The sequence below is a fragment of the Trichosurus vulpecula genome, chromosome 7, assembly GCF_011100635.1.
Source record: "Trichosurus vulpecula isolate mTriVul1 chromosome 7, mTriVul1.pri, whole genome shotgun sequence".
In the NCBI taxonomy this organism is placed as follows: domain Eukaryota; kingdom Metazoa; phylum Chordata; class Mammalia; order Diprotodontia; family Phalangeridae; genus Trichosurus; species Trichosurus vulpecula.
Genome location: NC_050579.1, coordinates 80,419,430 through 80,445,317, shown reverse-complemented (window position 1 = coordinate 80,445,317; position 25,888 = coordinate 80,419,430).

Below are 25,888 nucleotides of genomic sequence, written 5' to 3'. Positions count from 1 at the left end.
ATTAGGAGTTAGCTCAAGATAAACAAAAATTTAAATTAGTTCAGACACCTAAATCTCTGTTTGAATATTAGGAACTTTTCTAACTACAGGTCCTGAGCTATTGTGACTGTAGCAATAATTCTTTGCCTGATATAAGCTCCATAAAACAAGGAAAGGGATCTGAAGGCTATTACATTGCCCTTGAGCTAAAAATTGAATTAATTCTTGTAATAGGGTATAGTTGATTGAATCTGTAAAGAGAAAAGAGGTAAGGAGGAAAAGGCAGTGATGAGAGAAAAGATAATACCCTAAACCACTCTCCAGGGATGAGATAGGAAGGGCCTAGGAAGAATTCAGCTGTCTCTATCCATCAGGGAGAACCACCAGAAAGGACCAAGAATCAGCTGGCCAACTCCCCAATCCACCAGTCTCACATTACTATATATGGGACATAAGCAAAATAAACAAAAGGCAGTTTTGGGACAAAGAACCACTGGCACATTGGGGGTGGGGTGGGGTAGGAGGAGAGAGAGAGATATGGAAAGGCTTCATTTTTTTTTAAATTTGGTTTTTAGTTTTTTCATTTTATTTTTTCCAATCAGCAAAAATCTGTCTTCCCTTCTTCTGATTATCTCCCAATTAAGAAAGAAAGAAAAATAAAACTTCTGTTACAAACACATATAGTCAAGCAAAACAAATTTCCGTATTGGCCATATCTATCTATCCATCCATCCGTCTATCTATCTATCTCTATCTATCTATCTACCTTTCTGTCTGTCTGTATGTATGTATATGTATGTGTATATATCTTCATGAAAAGGTCATGAGATGCACAAATCTTCAGTAGTAAGTGACCGTTGCTGTTGCTGTTTCTGACTCCATTCCTCCCAAGGACTCCTTGAGTAGTCTGAACCTACCCTAACATTAAAGTCATCCAGAATTATAAGCGTGACCTCTTTTGGCACATTGATGATGGGGATCTCCATGTCTTCGTAAAATTTTTCTTTGACCTCATCAGGGTTCATCATGGTGGGAGCATGATGGCACTGATGATGGTGGCGAAACATTTTCCTAAAAGTGTCAATCTCATTGTCATGAGCCTGTTGTTCACTCCTTTTGGGAGACAGAGGCTTGTTGACTAGATTAGTTTTGATTGCAAAACCTACCCCAACTTCTTGGTGCTCCCCTTCACTGTGGCCACTCCAGAAAAATGTGTATCCAGCTCTGACTTTGGTCAGCTGGCCTTCATTTGCCAGCCTTTTCACTCAAGGCCGCTATTTGGATGCGACTCCTGTGGAGTTGTCTCACAAGAGCTGTTTGTTTTTCAGGACTACTGGATTTTGTGTTGTCCATAAGCGTGAGTATATTCCATGTACCGACGGTGAGTGGAATCATCTTTGCACAGGTATTTTTTGTATGTGTGTGTTTCAACTGCAGGGTGGGATCCCTGCCTGCTGCACCTGTGGTCTCTTCCTCCTTTTCAGTTTCTAGTGCTGGTTACAAATCTGTCCTTCACACAGCTATCAAAATAGTCTCCTGAAGATGCACATCTGGCCAGGTGAATCTACTGCTCAGAAAACTTTAGTATCTCTCTACGGCCATTCAGATAAGGTACAAACCCCTTATGTGTTATTTAAAGCTCTTTAATATAAAAGTCCGACCTCCCTCTCCAGCTTTACTCCACTGTCCCTCCCCTTAATGCCATCTCCATTCTAGTCAAATTAGAATACCAGCTGTTCTTATCACTTAGAACAGGCTGTCCCTATGGTTGTAATGGCTTTTAATCCCTCTCACCATCCTTGCCTGTTGAAGTCTTCCTCTTCCTTCAAGGCTCAGCCTGGGTGCCATCTCCTCCATGAATGTATATAATATATATATGTAATATATAATAATAATAATAATAATGACATGGATAGAGTGTGAGCCAAGTATGACATCCCACCCTGTAGATGTGCCAGGGCATTCCCATCGGTCCTGTGCACTCCCGTGGTAATAACAGCTTATATTTATACAGCACTTTAATATCTGCCAAATGTTTTCCCTATATTATTTCCGTTGGCCCTCGGCCCTAATGCAGTGAGAGGCGAGGTTCAGGATCCAAGGCACAGTTCAAGGAAGCACGGAGCATGAGAAGACAACTCAGAGAAAAAATGAGGCAAGACAGCTTGATTGAAGGGAAATACCCACCATAAGAAGGGACAGTCAGGGAGGAAAGACACAAATGAGCTGGGAGCCCCGGGTGGAACTGAGCATGCCAAAACTGGTAAAAATCCAAGGGCTGTTTGGTGAGCTGGTGAAAAACCAGTTTGGCTGCTACGGCCCCAGTCCCCGGGATGCATGCGTGCTAAAAATGGAGAACTGACCCGTAGACCAGGCATTGCCCCCTTCCCCAGGTTTGTGCATGTTCTGGCGTGTTTAGAGTTAACTTTCCTGGGTTCCTGTCCCTAATTTCTAATTCCTTATTGAGCAACTCAGAAAATACCCTTGTTTCAGTGGTCTAGACTCCCTAGCACTGCAGTCTGCCATTAGTGCCATGTTACCTCTTTGTCTGAAACCAGGGGTGTGCTAGTAAATGTTTAACAACCAGCTCTCCAGAAAAAAAAATATACGCAACACGCTTTGTTCTGCATTATTCACATTTTCTCTATCACTTTTTGTAGAGGACCAGCTCTGAGAAAGTCCATTCTGGGATAAGATACAGGCCAGAGGCCTGTTCTTGCCCTTGGGCTGATAACTCGGCATGTGGGCTCTCCATCCCCTGCCTTGGCATGCACATGCTGCTCAGGATGAAGGCTCTTCAAGCCTCCTCGGTACACACATGCTCTCTCAAAAACCCCCATGGCACACATGTGCTAAATACCACCTGTGGGCCATTAACACAATATTGTTTATGGCAAAAGGGGAACAAAGCACTGAGGAAGTCATGCATTATGCAAATGCCTCGCACGTGGATTTGTTGATTCTGCTCGCCTAAAAGGTATATAAACCCTGTCCCTCAGTAAAATAAAAAGGGCTGTTCTTCACTCTTCTGCCTGGCCCACTGGTTTGTGTTTTCTTTTCAGTCTCTTCAGTATTCAGCCATCTCCAGCCATTTCAGCACCACAGCCGCTCGCCGCGGCAACTTTTCTTAAGTCTAGACAATCAACAAACCGACCATGCAAGCCCTGATTTTGTATCATTTGTGGATTTCTGAGGTGTAAATGCTCACATGGAAAACTTAAAATTCAGTTCTTGCCAGTCTACTTTGAGCAGGCTGTAGCACATCCCTGAGAACTCCATATAAGTTTGACTTGGAGGGTGAGGGTGAAGGGAGGCTGCTGAGGTCCTTAGAGCCTCACAACAACCATAGGTGGCAACTATTTTTGACAGTGACTCTTCAGTCACATCTGGCCCTTCGTGACCATATTTGGGGATTTCTTGGCAAAGACACTGGAGTGGTTTGCCATTTCCTTCTCTAGCTCATTACAGATGAGAAAACTGAGGCAAACAAGGTTAAGTGACTCGCCCAAAGTCACACATCTAATCAGTGGATCAGATTTGAACTCGGTTCTTCTTGACTCCAGACCCAGCACTTTGCCCCCTAGCTGCCCATGGCAACTGTAGTAGTAGTAGTGGTGGTGCTGGTGGCAGTAGTAGTGGTAGTGGTAGTGGTAATTACTAATAGCATTTATATCACACTTTAAGGTTTGGAAAGCACTTTATGTATGTTATCTCATTTAATCTTCACAACAAACCTGTGAGGTACATATTATCCTCATTTTATAGATAAGGAAACTGAAGCGCCAAGAGATTGAGTGACTAAGGTACTAGACACACACACACACACTGCACACTGCTAGGCACTGTACTGAGCCCTGGGGATACAAAGACAACAACAAAAAATAGTCCCTGCTCAAAAGGAGCTCACAGTCTAATGGGGTAAACAATATGCGACAACAACAAAAAAGAAACCAACCCTATGTTCAAACTAATGCATTGTCGGTAGAGTTGCGAACTGATCCAACCATTCTGGAGAGCAATTGGAACTATGCCTAAAGGGCTATGAAACTGTGCAAACCCTTTGATCCAGCAATACCACAACTAAGTCTGTATCCCAAAGAGATCATAAAAAAGGGAAAAGGACTCACATGCACAAAAAATATTTATAGCAGTTCTTTTTGTGGTGTCAAAGAATTGGAAACTAAGGATATGCCCGTCAATTGGGGAGTGGCTGAACAAGTTGTAGTATTTGGATGTAATGGAATACTATTGTGCTATAAGAAATGATGAGCAGGCAGATTTCAGAAAAACCTGGAAAGACTTACATGAACTGATGCTGAGTGAGCAGAACCAGGAGAACATTGTACACGATAACAGCAACATTGTGCAATGATCACCTGTGACAGACTTAACTCTTTTCAGTACTATAATGATCTAAGACTTGTGATGGAAAATGCTGTGCACATCCAGAGAAAGAAGTGTGGAGTCTGAATGCAGATCAAAGCATATTATTTTTTCATTCTCATGGTTTTCCCCTTTTGTTCTGATTCTTCCTTCATAACATGACTAATGTGGAAATATATCTAATAGGATTGTACATGTATAGCCTATATCAGACTACATTCTGTCTTAGGGAGTGGGGAGGAAGAAAAAAATTTGGAACCCAAAATCTTATAAAAGTGAATGTTGAAAACTATCTTTACATGTAATTGAAAAAATAAAATACTATTAAGTTGTGGGGGGGGGGAAACTATGTTCAAACAAATATATACAAGATAAATTTGAAGTAATTTCAAAGGGAAGGAAATAAGATTGAGAAAGACTGGGGCAGCTAGGTGGTGTAGTAGATAGAGCACCAACCCAGGGGTCAGAAGGACCTGAGTTCAAATCAGACCTCAGACAATTTACTTAGCTGTGTGACCCTGGGCAAGTCACTTAACCCTGATTGCCTCCAAAGAAAGAAAAAAAAAAACAGAGAGAAAGATCTCTTCCAAAGGTGAGGTTTGTGCTGGGACTTGAAGGAAAGGAGTCAGGGGATGAGGAGAGAAAATTCCTGAAGCTTGAGGCTATCTCCCTTTGCCCCACCCTTAGTGATAATCCCTTCCCTTGACATTCTTCTCTGACATTTGTCTGCACCACTCAGTTGCCATTTAATAGGTTATTTTATCTTGTTTGTTATTCATTCATTCATTCAACAAATATTTACTAAAATTTGTTACTTTATCGAAATCACTGTGCTAGGCACTGGGGGAACCAAAGATAAGTAAGACAAAGTCTCCCTGTTCCCACTGAATTTATGACCTAGCGCTGTGGCAGTGAGGGTGAGGGAGAATATGATGGGTACTTAGGTCAATTGTAATGCAAGGCATAATATAGTAAGGGCTAGCGAAAGACATACCAAGAATGTTCAAGGTTGGTTTAGAAGAGAACTAGATTGATTCCAGCTGGAGGCATCAGGGAAGGCTTCATGGAAGAAGTGAACTTCTTAATGGAAGAAGCTGGGCCTTCCTCACAGAATCATAGAGTTTTGACCTAGAAGGAATCTTAGAGACCATGGGCCCCTTACTTAGCAGATGAGGAAACTGAGGCACAGAGTGATTTTTTTTTTCTCAGGGTCAAGCAACTAATAAGTGTTTCAGGTCAGATTTGAACCTAGGTCCTCCTGACTCCAAGCCCTATCCACCACACCCTGCCAATCTCTACTGTATTGCATCTCAAAGAAAGATAGAAATTAAACAGATAAGGCTAGAGCAAAGGGAGGAGTATTTCATGCATGCCTGTTATAAGCAAAGCACAGAAGAAAATTGGTTGAGAAAATATGGTGTAATGAAGAGAATGCCAGAATCAGAAGTCAGGAAGACTCATATCCCACCTCAGCTGCTTACTAGCTGTGTGACCGTGGGCAAGTCATTTAACCCCTGTGAGCTTTATCTGTAAAATTGGGAAGGCCAACTTGATGACCTGCAAGGGCCTTTCCCATTCTAAATCAATTGGTTTATGAATTTGAAGTAGTCTGCTTTGGCTACTGCCTAGGTTAGGGTAAGGTAAGCCCCGGAAAGCAGGTCATGGAGGGAGGCCAATGGATGCTGTGGTCAGGAATTTGAATGTTCTCTCTTATGCAAAGGGCAAGTATTAAATGTTTTTGAGCAAATAAATGGCATGATCAAAGATTGTGCATTAGAAAAATTAATTTGGCAGGAATCTGGACTGGAACCGGGAGAGCTTAGAGTGGCCAAGATCAAATGCTATTAAAATATTGAAAAGGTAACAAGACTGGGGAGTATGGGTACAGAACATGAGATCGCTTGCTGGAGGGAGCTATTCAGATATGATTGTGATGTAAAAAGGAAAATTAATAAAATAAACAATAGAAAACACGGAAGAGGGGAAGATAATGCAATACTGAACTGGAGCGGCAGTAGCAGTGGTTATGGAAAGGACTGGACTCTGCAATGAGAGGATTGAGAGAGAGGAGTTGTCGATGATAGGTGAGGGAGCAGGAGGATACACCTGGGACAGGTACACTGTATCTGAAACCAAGCAGCAATACCTGCACATGAGTGAGAGGAGACTAGTGATGTGGGTCCAGCGCTGGAAGCCAGAGAGATGTCAAATCAGTCAACTGTGGCGCTTTTTACCATGCATTGTGGAGCAAAGTGTGGGAGTAAATATTGGGGTCAGGCTCAAGGGAGCAGGGCTCAGGTTTGGTTTCCCATTTTTCTCTATGGTTCCATGTGGTGACTGACTGCCGGCCCTCTGGGAAAAGCAGTTAGAAAGCTATTTGGTGTATCTGGGTTCCTTTCTTGTTTGTGGATGCATCCAGGGGAGGCCATGGTGTTGACACATTGCCTAATCACTTCTCTATCTTCAGCTCCTGAGCTTAATCTCCCTCCCTAGAGAACAGAAGCTGATGATGGGCACTGATGTGACAAGAGGGAAGGTGGCTCTGAGGTCTTTAGTCTGGGGGCTGGGAACAGCAAGTCAGTAATAGAAACAGAGAAGTCAGGAAGAGGAACTGACTGGAGTGATGGGTTTAATTTTAGACATGCTAAGTTTGAGACAGCAGTAGAACTTTTTAGGTAGAGATGTTCACCAAACCACAGAGTTTCGGAGTCATAAGGGACCTCAAAAGCCAAGTAGTCTGATCTACACAATCCTTGTGACACCATGCTCATCAAGTGGACAAGTCAGCTTCCTTCTGCCTAAAGCCCTCCAATGAGGAGGGACCTGTCACCTCTTGAGGTAGCCCATTACATTTTGGGAACAGCCCTAAATGTTGGGAAATTTGTCTGACAGCAAGTCTAATTTTTCCTCTTTGCAAATGACAAGATAGTAGGTTCAAAGCTTTAGATTGTAAGGGATCTTAGAGGCTGTCTACTCCAACTTTCCTGTGTTGTAGACAGGGAAACCCAAGGGCAAGAACTTACCCAAGGTAGCAATCAAACAAGATAGGATTTGAGAACAGGTCTGTTTTCATTCAAATATGAGGGTATGGCAGGGCAGGAGAAATAAACTGGTGGAAGGAACGTAGAAAAGACCAGGAGAAGACTGCAAAGGGACTTAGGAAAGAAATTGTCATATGGCAGTTAGGAAGCATTTGTTAAAGGCTTAATATGTGCCAGACACCATTCTAAGCCCTGGGGATACAAAGAAAAGGCAAAAGACAGTCCCTGCCATCAAGGAGCTCACATTTCAATGGGGAGACGATATACAATTAACTATGGTACAAGATATACACTTAGCAATTGGAGGTACTTCAAAAAAAGGAACTAAAATATGTGTATGGGGGAAGAGTGTAGGGGAGCTGGAAAGGTGGGATTTGAACAAGCCATCAAAGCCTCCTGTTTAATTTTTTAATGTTCTTTCCATACTCATATCCATTTTATAGATGCCAGATCTCTCTTTTTAAAAATTATTTTATTTATGTTTAACATTCATTTTTAAAAATGTTGAGTTCCAGATTCTCTCCATCCCACCCTTCCCCACCCATTGTGAAGGCAAGAAATTTGATATCATATGTGCATACATGAAATCATGCAGACATATTTCCATACTAGCCATGTTGCAAAAGAAAAAAGCAAGAAAAATAAAGAAAGTGAAAAAATTATGCTTCAAGCTGTATTCAGACTTTATCAGTTCTTTCTTAGGAGATGAATAACATTTTTCAACATATGCCCTTTGGAATTGTCTTGGACCATTGTATTGCTGAGAGTAGCTAAGTCATTCACAGTTGATTATTGTACAATATTGCTGTTACTGTGTACAGTTTTCTCTTGGTTCTGCTTATTTCACTTTGCATCAGTTCATGTAAGTCTTCTCAGGTTTTTCTGCTTGTCCTTTCTTATGGCACAATAGTAGTCCATCACAATCATGTACCATAACTTATTCAGCCTTTCCCTAATTGATGATGTAAATCCTTTCAGATTATTTGAACCCTAACAATATCCAAAGCATTCAAAATGTTTTTGCTCTATGCTAAAAAATCCCCCTTTTCTGTGTCAGCAACTTCAAAGACTAGATAAGATTGACAAGGCTATCTTTCCTTCTGGTGACAGAATGTCTGCAACCAGAACAGTGGGAATTCTACATCTGCATTTTGTGACCCTACCTTGTCAGTTGTCTTGTTTAACCTAAGAACTTCCTTTTTTTGATATGGAGATCATAAACCGCACTTGGGATTTTGTTACTTAAACACTTGTCTGTCTTCCATGATCATGTTCTGCTAGCTTTAAGGAAATAAACTATACAAATTTTTCTATCACCTAGCTCTGTTTGCCTCCTTCAACCAAACTTTCAGGTTGACAACAGACATCCCCTAAACTTCCATGAAAAGAGCTACTATAAATATTTTTGTACATATAGGTCCTTTTCTTTTTTCTTTGATCTCTCTGGGGTGCAGACCTAATAGTGGTATTGCTGGGTCAAAGGGTATGAACAGTTTTATAGCCCTTTGAGCATAGTTCCAAACTGATCTCCAGAATGGTTGAAGCAGTTCACCACTTCACTAACACTGCATTAGTGTCCCAATTTTTCTACATCTCCTCCAACATTTATCATGTTATTTTTCTGTCATATTAGCCAATCTGATAGATGTGAGGTGGTACTTCAGAGTGTTTTAGTTTGCATTTCTCTAATCAATAGTAATTTAGAGTATTTTTTAATGTAACTATAGATGGCTTTGATTTCTTCCTTATAAAATTAACTGTTCATATTTTTTCACCATTTATCAATTGGAGAATAACTCATATTCTTATAAATTTGATTCAGTTCTCTATATATTTTAGAAATAAGGCCTTTATCAGAGAAAAGCACCATAAAAACTTTTCTCCAGTTTACTGCTTTCTTTCTAATCTTGGCTGCGTTGATTTTGTTTGTGATACCAGATCTCCTAATGAGTTTCTGGAGGCTCTGGAGTTTGTTTAGCCATTTGTACAATCATATACCACAGCTTGTTTAGCCATTCCCCAATTGATGGGAATCCCTTTGATTTCCAATCCTTAAGCACCACAAAAAGAGCTGCTATAAATATTTTTGTACATGTAGGTCCTCCTTGTCCCCCTTTTTTTGATGTCTTTGGAATATATATATAGCCCTAGCAGTGGTATTGCTGGATCAAAGGGTATGCAGTTTAATAGCTCTTTGGGCATAGCTCCAAATTGCTCTCCAGAATGGTTGGATCAGTTCAGAACTCCACCAAGACTGCATTAATATCCCAGTTTTCCCACATCCCCCTCCAACATTTATCATTTTCCTTTTTTGTCACATTAGCCAATCTGATAGGTATGAGGTGGTACCTCAGAGTTGCTTTAATTTGCATTTGTTTGATCAATAGTGATTTGGAGCATTTTTTCATATGTCTATAGATAGCTTTGATTTCTTTTTCTGAACACTGCCTGTTCATATCCTTTGACCATTTATCAGTTGGAGAATGACTTGTATTTTCATAAATTAGACTCAGTTCTCTATCTACTCGAGAAATGAGGGCTTTGTCAGAAATACTTGTTGCAATTTCCCCCCCACCCCCAGTTTTCTGCTTTCCTTCTAATCTTGGCTGCATTGGTTTTCTTTGTGCAAAATCTTTTTAATTTTATATACTCAAAATGATCTATTTTATATTTTTGTGATGTTCTCCATCTCTTATTTGGTCATAAATTCTTCCCTTATCCATAGATCTGAGAGATAAACTATTCCATGCTCTCCTAATTTGCTTATGGTATCAACTTTTATGTGTAAATCAAGTACCCATTTTGACCTTATCTTGGTATATGGTGTGAGATATTGGTCTACATGTAGTTTATGCCATACTGTTTTCCCAGAAGGTTTTGTGAAATAATGAGTTTTTGTTCCAACAGCTTGGATCTTTGGGTTTATCATATACCAGATTACTATGGTCATTTGCTATAATGTAAATTGTACCTAATCTATTCCACTGATCCACCACTCTATTTCTTAGCCAGTACCAGATTGTTTTGATAATTACTGCTTTATAATACAGTTTGAAATCTGGTACAGCTAGACCACCTTTCTCCCCCTTTTTTTCATTGATTCCCTTGATATCCTTGACTTTTTGTTCTTCCAGATGAATTTTTAATTATTTTTTCTAGCTCTATAAAATAATTTTTTTTCATAATGTGATTGTTATGGCACTGAATAGATAGATTAATTTAGGTAGAACTGTCATTTTTATTATATTGGCTCAGCCTATCCATGAGCAATTAATATTTTTCCAATTGTTTAGTTCTAACTATATTTGTGTGAAAAGTGTTTTGTAGTTGTGTTCATATAGTTCTTGATTTTGTCTTGGTAGGTAGACTCCCAAGTGTTTTATATTGTTTACACTTATTTTAAATGGAATTTCTCTCTCTACCTCTTCTTGCTGGGCTTTGTTGGTCATATAAAGAAATGCTGGTAATTTATGTGGGTTTATCTTATATCCTGCAACTTTGCTAAAGTTGTTAATAATTTCATGTAGTTTTTTAGTGGTTCTCTAAGTATAACATCATATCATCTGCAAGGAGTAATAGTTTTGTTTCCTCATTGACTATTCTAATTCTTTTTTTTTTTTTTTTTGCTATAGCTAACATTCCTAGTACAACATTAAATAATAGAAGTGATAGTGGGCATCCTTGCTTTACCCCTGATTGTGCTGGAAAGACTTCTTGCTTATCCCCATTACAGATAATGCTTGCTGGTGGTTTTAGGTAAATATTATTTATCATTTTAAGGTAAGCTCCATTTATTCCTATGCTCTCTAGTATTTTTAATAGGAATGGGTGTTGTATTCTGTCAAAGGTTTTTTCTGCGTCTATTGAGATAATCATATGGTTTCTGTTGGTTTTGTTATTAATATGGCCAATTATGCTAATAGTTTCCCTAATACTGAACCAGCCCTGTGTTCCTGGTATAGATTATACCTGGTCATAGTATATGATCCTTGTTATATATTGTTGTAATCTTTTTGCCAGTATTTTATTTAAAATTTTTGCATCAATATTCAATAGGAAAATTGGTCTATAATTTTCTTTCTCTTTTTTTGGCTCTTCCTGGTTTAGGTATCAGCACCATATTTGTGTCATAAAAGGGATTTGGTAGAACCCCTTCTTCACCTATTTTTCCAAATAGTTTATATAGTATTGGGAATTAATTGTTCTTTAAATGCTTGGTAAAATTCACCTGTGAATAGATCTGGCCCTGAGGATTTTTTTCTTAGGAAGTTCATTGATGGCTTGTTCAATTTCTTTTTCTGAGATTGTGTTATTTAGGTATTTTATTTCTTCTGTTAATCTGGGTAATTTATATTTTTGTAAATATTCATCCATTTCATTTAAATTGTCAAATTTATTGGCATATAATTAGGCAAACTCCTAACAATTGTCTTAATTTCTCCTTCATTGGTGGTGAATCCACCCTTTCATTTTTGATACTAGTAATTTGGTTTTCTTCTTTCCTTTTTTAAATCAAATTAACCAGTGGTTTATCTATTTTATTGCTTTTTTTTTTAATAAAACTGACTCATTTATTAGTTCAATGGTTTTCTTGCTTTCAGTTTTGTTAAACTCTCCTTTGATTTTCAGGATTTCCAACTCGGTATTTAGTTAGGGGGTTTTAATTTGTTCTTCTAGTTTTTTTTAGTTGCATGCCCAATTCATTGATCTTCTCTTTCTCTATTTTATCATGTAAGCAATTAGAGAGTAACTTCACCCTCTCTAGTCTATTAGTCACCACCTTAGAATAATATTCTGTACTCATTAGACACTTTTGGTTTGATATGAAGACATGAAGTATTGATATATAATTATAAAGCACTTTTATAAAATGCTATTTCAATTTCATAAAGCTAATCATTCTCAATTTTAATATTTAGAACTAGTTGAGTTTAACTGATTGATAACTCAAGTCTGTCTGTCTGTCTCTTTCTGTGACCCATAGCCCCAAATTCCTAGTTTCTGGTTTTAGAGTTAGTAGGTTCAATTAGGACTCCTCCAAAATCATATCTATTTGATTTCTATTGCCCCAATACAAATATTCATCAGAATTTAGCTTATATTTAATTTTTCACAGTTGTGGTTAAAAAAAAAACCTACATCAGCCTACCATAGGAAACTACCAGCTCTTGTGTAAGCCCTCGAAGCAACAGTACATATTGGAGACAGGATAATTATGATTTCATCTCACAGAAGATGCAGGCTAATACCAAGGATTCAGAGTAGTTTATAAACAGTTGATACAATTCTTGTTCCCTTTCCAGTGAGTCCTGCCTACTACTGAAGGGATATTTATAGGTCTCTCTATGAGCTCACTAAACTTTTAGATTCTCCTAGGAAGGAAAATGAAACAAGGGTTGCTAAAGAGGCACCTCCCTCCCACTCCCAACAATCCTTCTTCCCCCTAGGTACTTGTACAAACCTCCAGCCTTATAGTATCACCTTAAGATTTTTTCCAAGAAAGAAAAATGCACAAATGGAAAAGCAATGGAAACTTCCAGATGGTTTTGTTTGTAGATGACCTTGTACTGATTAAATGGTCCCTTCAATGATATGCATGAATAATCAAGACATAGGCTTAACAATTCATACAAAAAAGGCTAAATGGATGAAGAATGCCTGTTGTCTAGATCATGGCGTGTAGTTGGCTGGCCATTTCATTGAGTTAGTATGTCATCTATCTATCCATCTATCTATCTATCAATCTATCTATCTATCTATCTATGATAGGTACTACAGATAGGCAATGACTTAGGCCCAAAAGTGAATGGAAAGAAGATAGTGGACTGTATTGCATTTAGGAAATTATATAGTGTTTTTATTAATTTCAAACTGCTCACTGGCACAAAGACCCATCTTTTTAGCTTAAATGTGTTCCTGGCAATATTATATGGTTCCAAATTTTGGAACATTGTGATCTCTGAGAAAGCAGTCATGGATGACTGCCAGGGCAGTAGTGAGATGCATGGTCGTTATAAGTAGGCCATTTCCTACTCAATTGGACTTCATAGCAGATTCAGACAGTTGTGACCTAAAAGGACCCTTTTCATCACACTCTATCTTCATCAAAATCATCAAATAATAATAACAATAATGATGATGATATTATTATCAACCCTTTATGTTTTTATGGCACTTCTAGGTACATTATTTCATGAGATTCTGGCCTACAGTGGGTGTTTAAAAATTAATATTGATTTGTAATTGATTTATTCCTCAATAGCCCCATGAGGTAGGTAGTGCAGGTATTATTCCTACTTGTGATGAGAAAATGGAGGTTTGGAGAGTTGCTGACTCCCCCAAGGTCACAATGACGTCCAGTTGTCTCTTTTCTCCCCATGGAGACAGTGTTCACAAGTGTGGCTGGTGTAGGCCTGCATGGCATAGGAGAAACATCAGGTCTAATAAGTCAGAAAGCTGCCTCTGTGGGGGCTTTTCATACAGTGATTGGAGATGGCAAGGAAACACATCACCAGAGAGAGCAAAGCCTTCCGTTATGCATGAAACAAAGAAAACTCTAAGCTCTAACTCCCAACTGCCCATCAGCATCCCCAGTGGTGTGTAATCCTATCTGTTCTATGGGCTGGGACTTCCCCTTTGCAATTGTATTTACACTTCAGCCTGGGGACTTCCTTCCTTGAAATCCTAGCTGCTTCTGTGGACTTGTTTCCTCCTCTATAATATGTACAGGCCTAGCCATAGCCTACCGTAGAGCCCTGCTCACTAGAAGCTCTATCAAAACAGTCATTGTCCTTTTGTACACAATATCTTACTCCTCCTGATGCTCGCAACCTGCTTAATCACTCGAGCTTCTTCTGATTCCTTCGAATCTTTTATATCTACCTGATATGACTAGCTCTGGTAAACTCTGTGGACTCCTAATCCACTGACTGCTCTAACACTGGACAATCGCTATTCTTAGTGCACCTACACTCCAACATTCCTCCTAGTCTAGTTGAGTTATTTCAGTTTTCTAAGGTCATCTTTGCAAAAATGTACCTAAAGAATATGCCCCCCTCCCTTGTATTCATCACATTTCCCATTAGACAATCCACAAATTGACATTTATTGCTGATATATATTCTGATCCAACCTTCCTTATAAGCTATTCAAACCCTGGAGTTTAGGATTCTATAGTATAGAAGTACATACTATAGTATAGAAGTATATAGTCCATTCCGTCTGAGGTTAGTATGTTTAGTGAGAATGTGGGCCAATAATTATTTTTTAGATTGATACTGACAAAACTGAGAAAGAAAACACCCTACAAGATTCCTTTTATGACAGGAATATATTACTAATAACTAAACCAAGGAAAGGGACAGCACAGAAAGAGAACCGAGTCAAAAATTTTAAATAATATACTATCAAATAGGATATTTAAATAATAAATTTAAATAATATCCTATCAAACTACAGTGATTCAGCCAAGAAATCATTCTTCATGACCAAATTGGATTTATGCCAGAGATGCAAAGATAATTCAACATTTAGAAGACAATCATCAATCGTGTTAAAAACAAAAAAAAAATCCAAAATCACATGATTATCTCAGTAAAATTGAAAAAAAAAACACTTTACAAAGCACAACAATCATTTATGCTAAAAAATCTACTAAGTATAGGCATATAGGAACAATTGTTTAGTATCGTAAAAAGTATCTATCTAAAACCAAAAGCAAAAGTCATGTGTATTTATCATTTATGCTGTTCTTCCTTTGTTTTTCTTCTTTAAAAAAATACTGATTGTTCGATAGGAACTATGATAACCAGGAAGTTACTATACTCTTAGGATTCTTTGACCCAACTATATACTGGACTAATTTCCCCAAGAAATCAAAGAGGAAAAGAAACTATATGCACAAAAATATTTAGTAGTTTTTTTATGGTAACCAAAAATGGGAAATTAGAGAGGTGTCCATTTATTTACTTATTTATTCATTAAATAAATTGTGGCATACAAATGTAATAGAATATTATTGTGCCATCAGAAATAATGAAATGCAAAATTTCAGAGGAAATTGGGAAGACCCCTCTGAACTGATGCAGAGTAAAATAAGAACTAGGAGAACAATTTTTACACAATGATAATACCATAGAGAAAAACAATTTTCAAACACTTTAGAACTCTAAGGAAAGCAATGATAAAAGTCTAAAAGAATGAAGATGAAACATACCAATTACTTTCTATTGAAGAGGTGATAAACTTAAAAAGTGGAGATGTACCCTTTCTGACATAGCTCTCATGGGAGTTTGTTTTTGCCAGACATAGCTATGTACCAAGAACTTTATTTTTCTTTTAAAAAAAAAATTGTGGCAGGCAGAGCCAATATGGTGCTGTGAAAGAAAGGAACAACTGGGGCTCTCTCACAAATTCTGTCAGATACGTCTAAAATGGTGAATCTGAGCAGATTTGAGAGGGTTAGAAGCCAGTAGTAGACTGAGAGGGGCAGGAGCACTGGGCACCCGGAACGGCACCAGACCTCACCAACTGGGAACAGGAGAAGAACCCAGCCAGCTTGCTGGTCCGGGAGAGCACTGGGTGAGTGAAACGTGGGAACAGGAGCAAGCCCAGGGCAGAAGTACTGGCTATAGCAGCGATCTCCAGGCCTCTCAGCTCAGAACAGGAGTCTGTCAGAGCTATGGAAGACACCAGTGCAGAGCCTGTGGCTGTGGGAGTAGCTACCCCAAGGCCTCCAGCCCACAGCCTAAAGGTTTGAAACTTACCTTCTTGAACTTCTGGGAACCATCATGGCCAGATAAAATGGCTCTCACCCCTTGAATAAACCCAGAAAATACTTCCTCAGGAGAAATCTGAAACAGAGGAGCCAGAAGTAGGGCTTCAGTAGCCTTTTAGCAAGAGAAATTGGGAAGAGGGCTCTTCTTGTGGTGGCAGAAGGAGACTAGTGCAGGAAGAGAGGTGTCCCAGCAGGCCCCACCTCAGCAAAACAATGAGAGTTACTGAGCCCCAGGGGGGTGGAACTAGCAAATGTCAACACCAGGATCCCAGACATGCCTTTGCACAGCCAGGGGAAGTAGCAGACACCAGGACAGACAACAACTGAGACCACCTGTGCTGTAGAGCAGTCCCTGGGGAATAGGAGACTTCCAGCAGGTTGACTACCCCTCCCCCACACCTCACAAAACCAGAGGCCATAGCACATATAGCCAGTGACCAGGTCCACAGTTCCCAACACAAGACGCTTGGGACAGAGTTCCCTGAGTCCCAGAAGCAGAGATCCACTTTAGAAGCCAGGAGGAAAAGGCACACTAAAAAGCCAAAAACCATTGATTCCTATTATGGAGACAGGGAAGATCAAAATACCAATTCAGAAGAGGACGGCATGGACACTATATCCACATCTGAAACCTCAAAAGGGAATGTGAACTGGTCTCCAGACCGAAAAGCATTCCTGGAAGAACTCAAGGAGGACTTTTTTTTTAAATTTTTTTAAAATTTATTTATTTTTTATCTTTAGTTTACAACACACGGTTCTACATAATTTTGAGTTCCAGATTTTCTCCCCTCCCTCCCCCCTCCCTCCCCAAGACAGCATGGAATCTCATATAGCTACCATATATAACTTCGCATTGAATTAATTTATACACTAGTCAAGTTGTGGAGAAGAATTATGACCAATAGAATGAATCATGAGAAAGAAGAAACAGAACCAAAAAAAAAAAAAAAACAAAAGAGAAGAAAAAAAGGCAAGCATGTAGTGTGCCTCAATCTGCATTCAAACTTCACAGTTCTTTCTCTGGATGTAGATAGCATTCTCCATCGTGAGTCCCTTGGGGTTGTCCTTGCACCTTGTGTTGCTGAGAAGAGCGAAGTCTGTCAGGGTTGGTCCTCACGGAATCCTTATATCTGTGGTTGTGTACAATGTTCTCCTGGCTCTCCTCTGCTCACTCAGCATTATGTCGTGTAGGTTTTTCCAGATTGTTACGAAGTCCGTATCATCCCCATTTCTTATGGCACAATAGTATTCCATTACCTTCATATACCACAGTTTGTTCAGCCATTCCCCAATTGATGGGCGTCCCTTTAATTTCCAATTCTTGGCTACCACAAAAAGAGCCGCTATAAATATTTTTGTACATATGGGTCCCTTTCCCTCTTGTGTGATTTCTTTGGGATACAACCCTAGAAGTGGTATTGCTGGGTCAAAGGGTATGAACATTCCTATGGCCCTTTGGGCGTAGTTCCAAATTACTCTCCAAAATGGCTGGATCATCTCACAACTCCACCAGCAATTCAAGGAGGACTTTAAAAACCAAATTAGAGAGGTAAAAGAAAAAATGGAAAAAAAATTCTCTGATAAGAACAAATCTTTAAAAAGCAAAATTGGTGAAATGGTTAAGGAGATTCAGAATATAAATGGAGAAAATGTCTCCTTGAAAAGTAAAATCAGCCAAATGGAAAAGGAGATAAAGAAGCTAAGGGAAGAAAATAATACATTAAAAATTAGAATTGGGCAAATAGACTCTAATGACTCTATGAGGCATCGAGAATCAGTCAAACAAAATCTAAAGAATGAAAAAATAGAAGAAAACATGAAATATCTGATTGGAAAAACAACTGACCTGGAAAATAGATCCAGGACAGACAATCTAAGAATTATTGGTGTATTGTAAAGCCATAACTAAAAAAGAGCCTGGACAGTATCATCAAGAAATCATCAAGGATAACACATTTGAAACAGGGGGATACACAAAGGGTAAAGGTAAAAGCCTGGAGTAGAATATATTGTGCTTCAGCTAAAGAAAAAAAGCAGGGGTGGCAATCCTAATCTCAGACAAAGCAAAAGAAAAGATAGATCTAATTAAAAGAGATAAGGAAGGACACTATGTCCTGCTAAAAGGCACCATAGACAATGAAGAAATATCATTATTTAACATATATGCACCAAGTGGTACAGCATGCAGATTCTCAGAGGAGAAGTTAAGGGAGATACAGGAAGAAATAGATAGCAAAACTATACTAGTGGGGGATCTCAACCTTCCACTCTCTGAACTTGATAAATCTAACCTCAAAATAAACAAGAAAGAAGTTGAGGAGGTGAATGGAATTTTAGAAAAGGCAGATATGACAGATCTCTGGAGAAAACTGAATGGGGATAAAAAGGAATATACTTTTTTCTCAGCAGTACATGGCACATATTCAAAAATTGGCCATGTACTAGGGCATAAAAACCTCACAATCTAGTGCAGAAAGGCAGAAGTAGTCAATGCATTCTTTTCAGATCATGATGTAATAAAAATTATTTGTAACAAAGGACCATGGAAAAATAAACTAAAAATTAATTGGAAACTAAATAATCTAATCCTAAAGAATGAGTGGGTCAAAGAACAAATCATAGAAACAATTAATAACTTCATTCAAGAATGACAATAATGAGACAACATACCAAAACTTATGGGATGCAACAAAAGCAGTTCTTAGGGGAAGTTTTATATCTCTAAATACTTACATGAATAAAATAGATTAACAGGAGATCAACGAATTGGGCATGCAACTGAAAAAGCTAGAAAAAGAACAAATTGAAAATCCCCAATTAAATGCCAAATTAGAAATACTGAAAATCAAAGGATAGATTAATTAAATTGAAATCAAGAAAACTGTTAAATTAATAAATAAAACCAAGTGCTGGTTTTATGAAAAAACCAATAAAATTGATAAACCTTTGGTCAATTTGATTTAAAAAAAGAAAGAAGAAAACCAGATTACCAGAATCGAAAATTAAAAGGGTGAATTCACCTCCAATGAAGAGGAAATTAAAATAATAATTAGGAATTATTTTGCCCAGTTCCATGCCCATAAATTTGACAACCTTAGGGAAATGGATGAATATTTTAAAAACCATATAAATTGCCCAGGTTAACAGAAGGGAAAGTAAAATACCTAAATAACCCCATCTCAGAAAAAGAAATTGAGCAAGCCATCAATAAACTCCCTAGGAAAAATTATCCAGGGCCAGATGGTTTTACATGTGAATTCTATCAAACATTTAAAGAACAATTAGTTCCTATACTTTATAGACTATTTGGGAAAATAGGTGAAGAAGGAGTCCTATGAAATTCTTTTTATGACACAAATATGGTACTAATACCCAAACCAGGAAGAGTCAAAATAGAGAAAGAAAATTATAGACCAATTTCCCTAATGAATATTGATGCAAAAATTTTAAATAAAATATTAGCAAAAAGATTGCAGCAACTTATCATGAGAATAATACACTACGACCAGGTAGGATTTATTCCAGGAATGCAAGGCTGGTCAATATTAGGAAAACTATCAGCATAATTGATCATACCAACAACAAAACTAGCAGAAACCATATGATCATCTCATTAGATTCATAAAAAGCCTTTAACAAAATACAACACTCATTCCTATTAAAAACACTAGAAATCAAAAGAACAAACGGAGCCTTCCTTAAAATTATAAATAGCATCTACCTAAAACCATCAGCAAGCATTATATGTAATGGGGATAAGCTAGATGCATTCCCAATAAGATCAGGGGTGAAACAAGGATGTCCATTATCCCCCCTATTATTCAATTTAGTACTAGAAATGTTAGCTGTAGCGATAAGAAGAGAAGAAGAAATTGAAGGAATTAGAATAGGTAAAGAAGAAACTAAATTATCACTTTTCACAGATGATATGAAGATTTACTTAGAGAATCCTAGAGAATGAAGTAAAAAACTACTTGAAATAATAAACAACTTTAGCAATGTTGCAGGATATAAAATAAACCCACATAAATCCTTGGCATTCCTATACATTACTAACAAAGCCCAACAGCAAGAGATAGAAAGAGAAATTCCATTTAAAGTTACTGTAGATACTATAAAATATTTAGGAGTCTACCTGCCAAGACAAACCCAGGGCCTATATGAACATAATTACAAAACACTTCGCACAAATAAAGTCAGATATAAATAAATGGAAAAACATCAGTTGCTTGTGGTTAGGCCAAGCTAATATAATAAAAATGATGATTTTACCTAAATTAATTTACTTATTCAGTGCCATACCAATCAAACTACCAAAAATTATTTTACAGGGCTGGATAAAATAATAACAAAATTCATCTGGAAGAACAAGAGGTCCAGAATATATAAGAAATTAATGAAAAGAAATTCTAGGGAAGGTGGCCTAGCCATACCAGATATTAAACTGTACCAAAAAGCAGCAGTCATCAAAACTACTTGGTACTGGCTAAGAAACAGAGTGGTGGATCAGTGGAATAGGTTAGGTACACAAGACGCAATAGTCACTGACTATAGCAATCTACTCTTTGATAAACCCAAAGAATCCAGCTTCTGGGCTAAGAATTCACTATTTCACAGAAACTGGTAAGAAAATTGGAAAATGGTATGGCAGAATTGGGCATAGACCACTATCTTACACCATATACCACAATAAAGTCAAAATGGGTTCATGATTTAGGAATAAAGGCTGATACTATAAGCAATTTGGGAGAGCAAGGAATAGTTTACCTATCAGATTTATGGGAAAGGAAAGAATTAATGACACAACAAGAGATAGAGAGCATTACAAAATGTAAAATGGATAATTTTGATTATGTTAAATTGAAAAGTTTTTGTATAAAAAAAGCCAATGCAACAAAGATTAGGAGAGAAGCAGAAAATTGGGAGAAAATCTTTACAACCAGTGTCTCTGATAAAGGCTTCATCTCTAAAATATACAGGGAACTGAGCCAAATTTATAGGAATACAAGTCATTCCCCAATTGAGAAATGGTCAAAGGATATATATGAACAGGCAGTTTTCAGAGGAAGAAATTAAAGATATCTATAGGTATATGAAAAAAATGCTCTAAATCACTATTGATTAGAGAAATGCAAGTCAAAACAACTTTTAGGCACCACATCTCTCCTGTCAGATTGACTAACATGGCAAAACAGGAAAATGATAAATGCTGGAGAGGATGTAGGAAAATTGGAACACTGTTACATTGTTGGTGGAGTTGTGAACTGATCCAGCCATTCTGGAGAGCAATTTGGAACCATGCCCAAAGGGCTATAAAAATGTACATACCCATTGACCCAGCAATACCATTTCTAGGGCTGTATCCCAAAGACATCACACAAGTGGGAAAGGGACTCATATGTACAAAAATATTTATAGCAGCTCTTTTTTGTGGTAGCAAAGAATTGGAAATCAAGGGGATTCCCATCAACTGGGAAATGGCTAAACAAGTTGTGGTATATGAATGTAATGGAATATTACTGTGCTGTAAGAAATGGGGAAGATGTGGTCTTCATAATAATCTGGAAATACCTACATGATATGATGCTGAGTGAGTGGAGCAGAACCAGGAAAACATTGTACACAACCACAGATATATTGATTCTGTGATGACTAACTTTGATAAGACTTGGCTCTTCTCAGCAATACAAGGTTCAAAGACAGCTCCAAAGGACTCATGATGGAAAGAGCTATCTACATCCAGAGAAAGAACTATAGAGTCTGAATGCAGATTGAGGCAAACTATTTGCTCTCTTTTTTTTCTTTTTTCTTTGGTTTTGTTTCTTCTTTCTCATGATTCACTCCATTGGTCATAATTCTTCTTTACAACTTGACTACTGTGTAAACGAGTTTTTTTTGTTTTATTTAATTTATTTAATAATTTTAGTTTTCAGCATTGATTTTCACAAGGGTTTGAATTACAAATTTTCTCCCCATTTCTACCCCCCCCACACTCCAAGATGGCATATACTCTGGTTGCCTTGTTCCCCAGTCAGCCCTTCCCCCTGTCACCCCACTCCCCCTCCATCCCCTTTTCCCTTACTTTCTTGTAGTGCAAGATAAATTTCTATGCCCCATTACCTGTATATCTTATTTCCTAGTTGCATGCAAAAACTGTTTTTTGAACATCTGTTTTTAAAACTTTGAGTTCCAAATTCTCTCCCCTCTTCCCTCCCCACCCACCCTCCCTAAGAAGGCAAGCAATTCAACATAGGCCATATGTGTATCATTATGTAAAAACCCTTCCACAATACTCATGTTGTGAAAGACTAACTATATTTTGCTCCTTCCTATCCTATCCCCCTTTATTGAATTTTCTCCCTTGACCCTGTCCCTTTTCAAAAGTGTTTGTTTTTGATTACCTCCTCCCCCTATCTTCCCTCCCTTCTATCATCCCCCCTTTTTTATCTTCTTCCTCCTTCTTTCCTGTGGGGTAAGATACCCAATTGAGTGTGTGTGTTATTCCCTCCTCAGGTCAAATCCGATGAGAGCAAGATTTACTCATTCCCCCTCACCTGCCCCCTCTTCCCTTCCTAGAGAACTGCTTTTTCTTGCCACTTTTATGTGAGATAATTTACCCCATTCTATCTCTCCCTTTCTCCTTCTCTCAATATATTCCTCTCTCATCCCTTAATTTGATTTTATTTTTTTTAGATATCATCCCTTCATATTCAACTCACCCTGTGTCCTCTCTCTCTCTCTCTCTCTCTCTCTCTCTCTGTTTGTGTGTCTCTCTGTCTCTCTCTCTCTCTCTCTCTCTCTTTCTGTCTCGCTCTCTCTCTCTCTCTCCATATCTATCTATCTATCTATATATATATATATATATATATATATATATATATATATATATATATATATATACATATATTCCCTTCAGCTACCCTAATACTGAGGTCACATGAATTATACACATCATCTTTCCATGTAGGAATGTAAACAAAACAATTCAACTTTAGTAAATCCATTATGATTTCTCTTTCTTGTTGACCTTTTCATGCTTCTCTTGATTCTTGTGTTTGAAAGTCAAATTTTCTATTCAGCTCTGGTTTTTTCACTGAGAAAGCTTGAAAGTCCTCTATCTTATTGAAAATCCATATTTTGCCTTGGAGCATGGTACTCAGTTTTGCTGGGTAGGTGATTCTTGGTTTTAATCCTAGCTCCATTGGCCTCCAGAATATCATATTCTAAGCCCTTTGATCCCTTAATGTAGAAGCTCCTAGATCTTGTATTTTCCTGATTGTGTTTCCACAATACTCAAATTGTTTCTTTCTGGCTGCTTGCAGTATTTTCTCCTTGATCTGAGAGCTCTGGAATTTGGCGACAATATTCCTAAGAGATTTCTTTTTGGGATCTATTTGAGGAGGCGATCTGTGGATTCTTTCAATTTCTATTTTGCCCTGTGGCTCTAGAATATCAGGGCAGTTCTCCTTGATAATTTCTTGAAAGATGATATCTAGGCTCTTTTTTTAATCATGGCTTTCAGGTAGTCCAATAATTTTTAAATTATCTCTCTTGGATCTACTTTCCAGGTCAGTGGTTTTTCCAATGAGATATTTCACATTGTCTACCATTTTTTCATTACTTTGGTTCTATTTTATAACATTTTGATTTCTCATCAAGTCACTAGCTTCCACTTGCTCCAATCTAATTTTAAGGTAGTACTTTCTTCAGTGGTCTTTTGGACCTCCTTTTCCATTTGGCTAATTCTGCCTTTCAAAGCATTCTTCTCCTCATTGACTTTTTGGAGCTCTTTTGCCATTTGAGCTAGTCTATTTTTTCAGGTGTTGTTTTCTTCAGTATTTTTCTGGGTCTCCCTTAGTAAGTCATTGACTTGTTTTTTCATGGTTTTCTCGCATCATTCTCATTTCTCTTCCCAATTTTTCCTCTACTTCTCTAACTTGCTTTTCCAAATCCTTTTTGAGCTCTTCCATGGCCTGAGACCAGTTCATGTTTTTCTTGGAAGCTTTTGATGTAGGCTGTTTGACTTTGTTTACTTCTTCTGTCTGTATGTTTTGGTCTTCTTTATCACCAAAGAAAGATTCCAAAGTCTTAGACTGAATCCGAGTCCATTTTTTCTGCCTGGCCATGTTCCCAGCCAACTTACTTGACCCTTGAGTTTTTTGTTGGGGTATGACTGCTTGTAGAGCATAGAGTACTTTGTCCCAAGCTTGAGGGGCTGCACTGTTATTTTCAGAGCTATTTCTACACAGCAAGCTCTGCCACACCAGCGTTACTCCTCCACTAAGAACCACCATCCCGGACTGCGATTCAGATCTAAGCTGGTTCTGCACTCCTGCTCTGATCTGCCACTTAATTCCTCCCACCAGGTGGGCTGGGGCCAGAAGCAACTGCAGCTGTAGCTCAGTAAGCAGCCTCAGAGTTGCATCACCTCTGCTGCCCCCAGGGCAGTAGCCAAACTGCGAACTCCTTTCACTCTGTCCCAGCAGCTTTTCTCACTAATCTTCTCTGTTGCCTTTGGTGTTTGTGGATTGAGAAGTCTGGTAACTGCCACAGCTCACTGATTCAGGGTGCTAGGGCCTGTTCCACCTAGGTCCCAGTCTGGTTGGTCCAGGTGCAGCTCACGTTGGGCTCTGCTCTCAGCTCTGTGGGATAGACCTTACCCCATGACCATCCAGGCTGTCCTGGGCTGGAGCCCTGCTTCCCTCTCCTATTTCATGGTTCTGCAGTTCTAGAATTTGTTCAGAGACATTTTTATAGGTGTTTGGAGGGACCTGGGCAGGGAGCTCAAGCAGGTCCCTGCTTTCCAGCTGCCATCTTGGCTCTGCCCCCCATGTAAATAAGTTTAATGAGAAGGTATATATAGAAGACATATTGAATTGCATGCCACCTTGGGGGGGAGAAGGGAGGGTAGGGGAGCAAGGGGAAGAAGATCTGGAACACAAAAACATGTGGAAATGAGTGTTGTAAACTAAAAATAAAATTTTTTTTAAAATTACTCATTTTGGGGAAGGGAAAAGGAATAGTAGGAGAGACAGATCAATTTAAATTACTTGGTAATTGAAAAAAGAATAATAATAATTCCCCCCTCCCCAAATGTGGCTGTTATAACTTTTTTTCTGTTTCTATTTACTTCACTTTGCATCAGTTCAGATATATCTTCCAAGGTTTCTCTGAAATTGTCCCCTTTGTCATTTCTTACAGAACAATAGTATCTCCATTACATTCACATACCATAATTGTTCAGCCATTTGCCAAATGACGGTCACCTCCTTGGTTTCCAGTTCTTTGCCATCACAAAAAGAGCAGCTATAAATAGTTTAATATACATGAGTCTTCTTCTTTTTTGTATCTCTCTGGGGTATAGATCTAGTAACAGTATAGCTAGGTCAAAGGGTATGCATGGTTTAGTAATTTTGGGGGAATAGTTCCAAATTCCTTTCCAGAATGGCTGGACAAGTTCACAGTTCCACCAACTATGTGTTAACATGTCTCTTTTTCTACATCTGTCATTTATTTTCCTTTATTGTGATATTTCCAGCATTTGTCATTTTCCTTTATTGTCATAACTCCTTTATTAACTTTACCAATCTGGTGGACATGATATAGAACCTCTGAATTGCTTTAGTTTGCCTTTCTCTAATTAATAGTAATTTAGAGGATTTTTACATGGCTATTGACAACTTGTATTTTTTTTCCATTGAAAACTGTA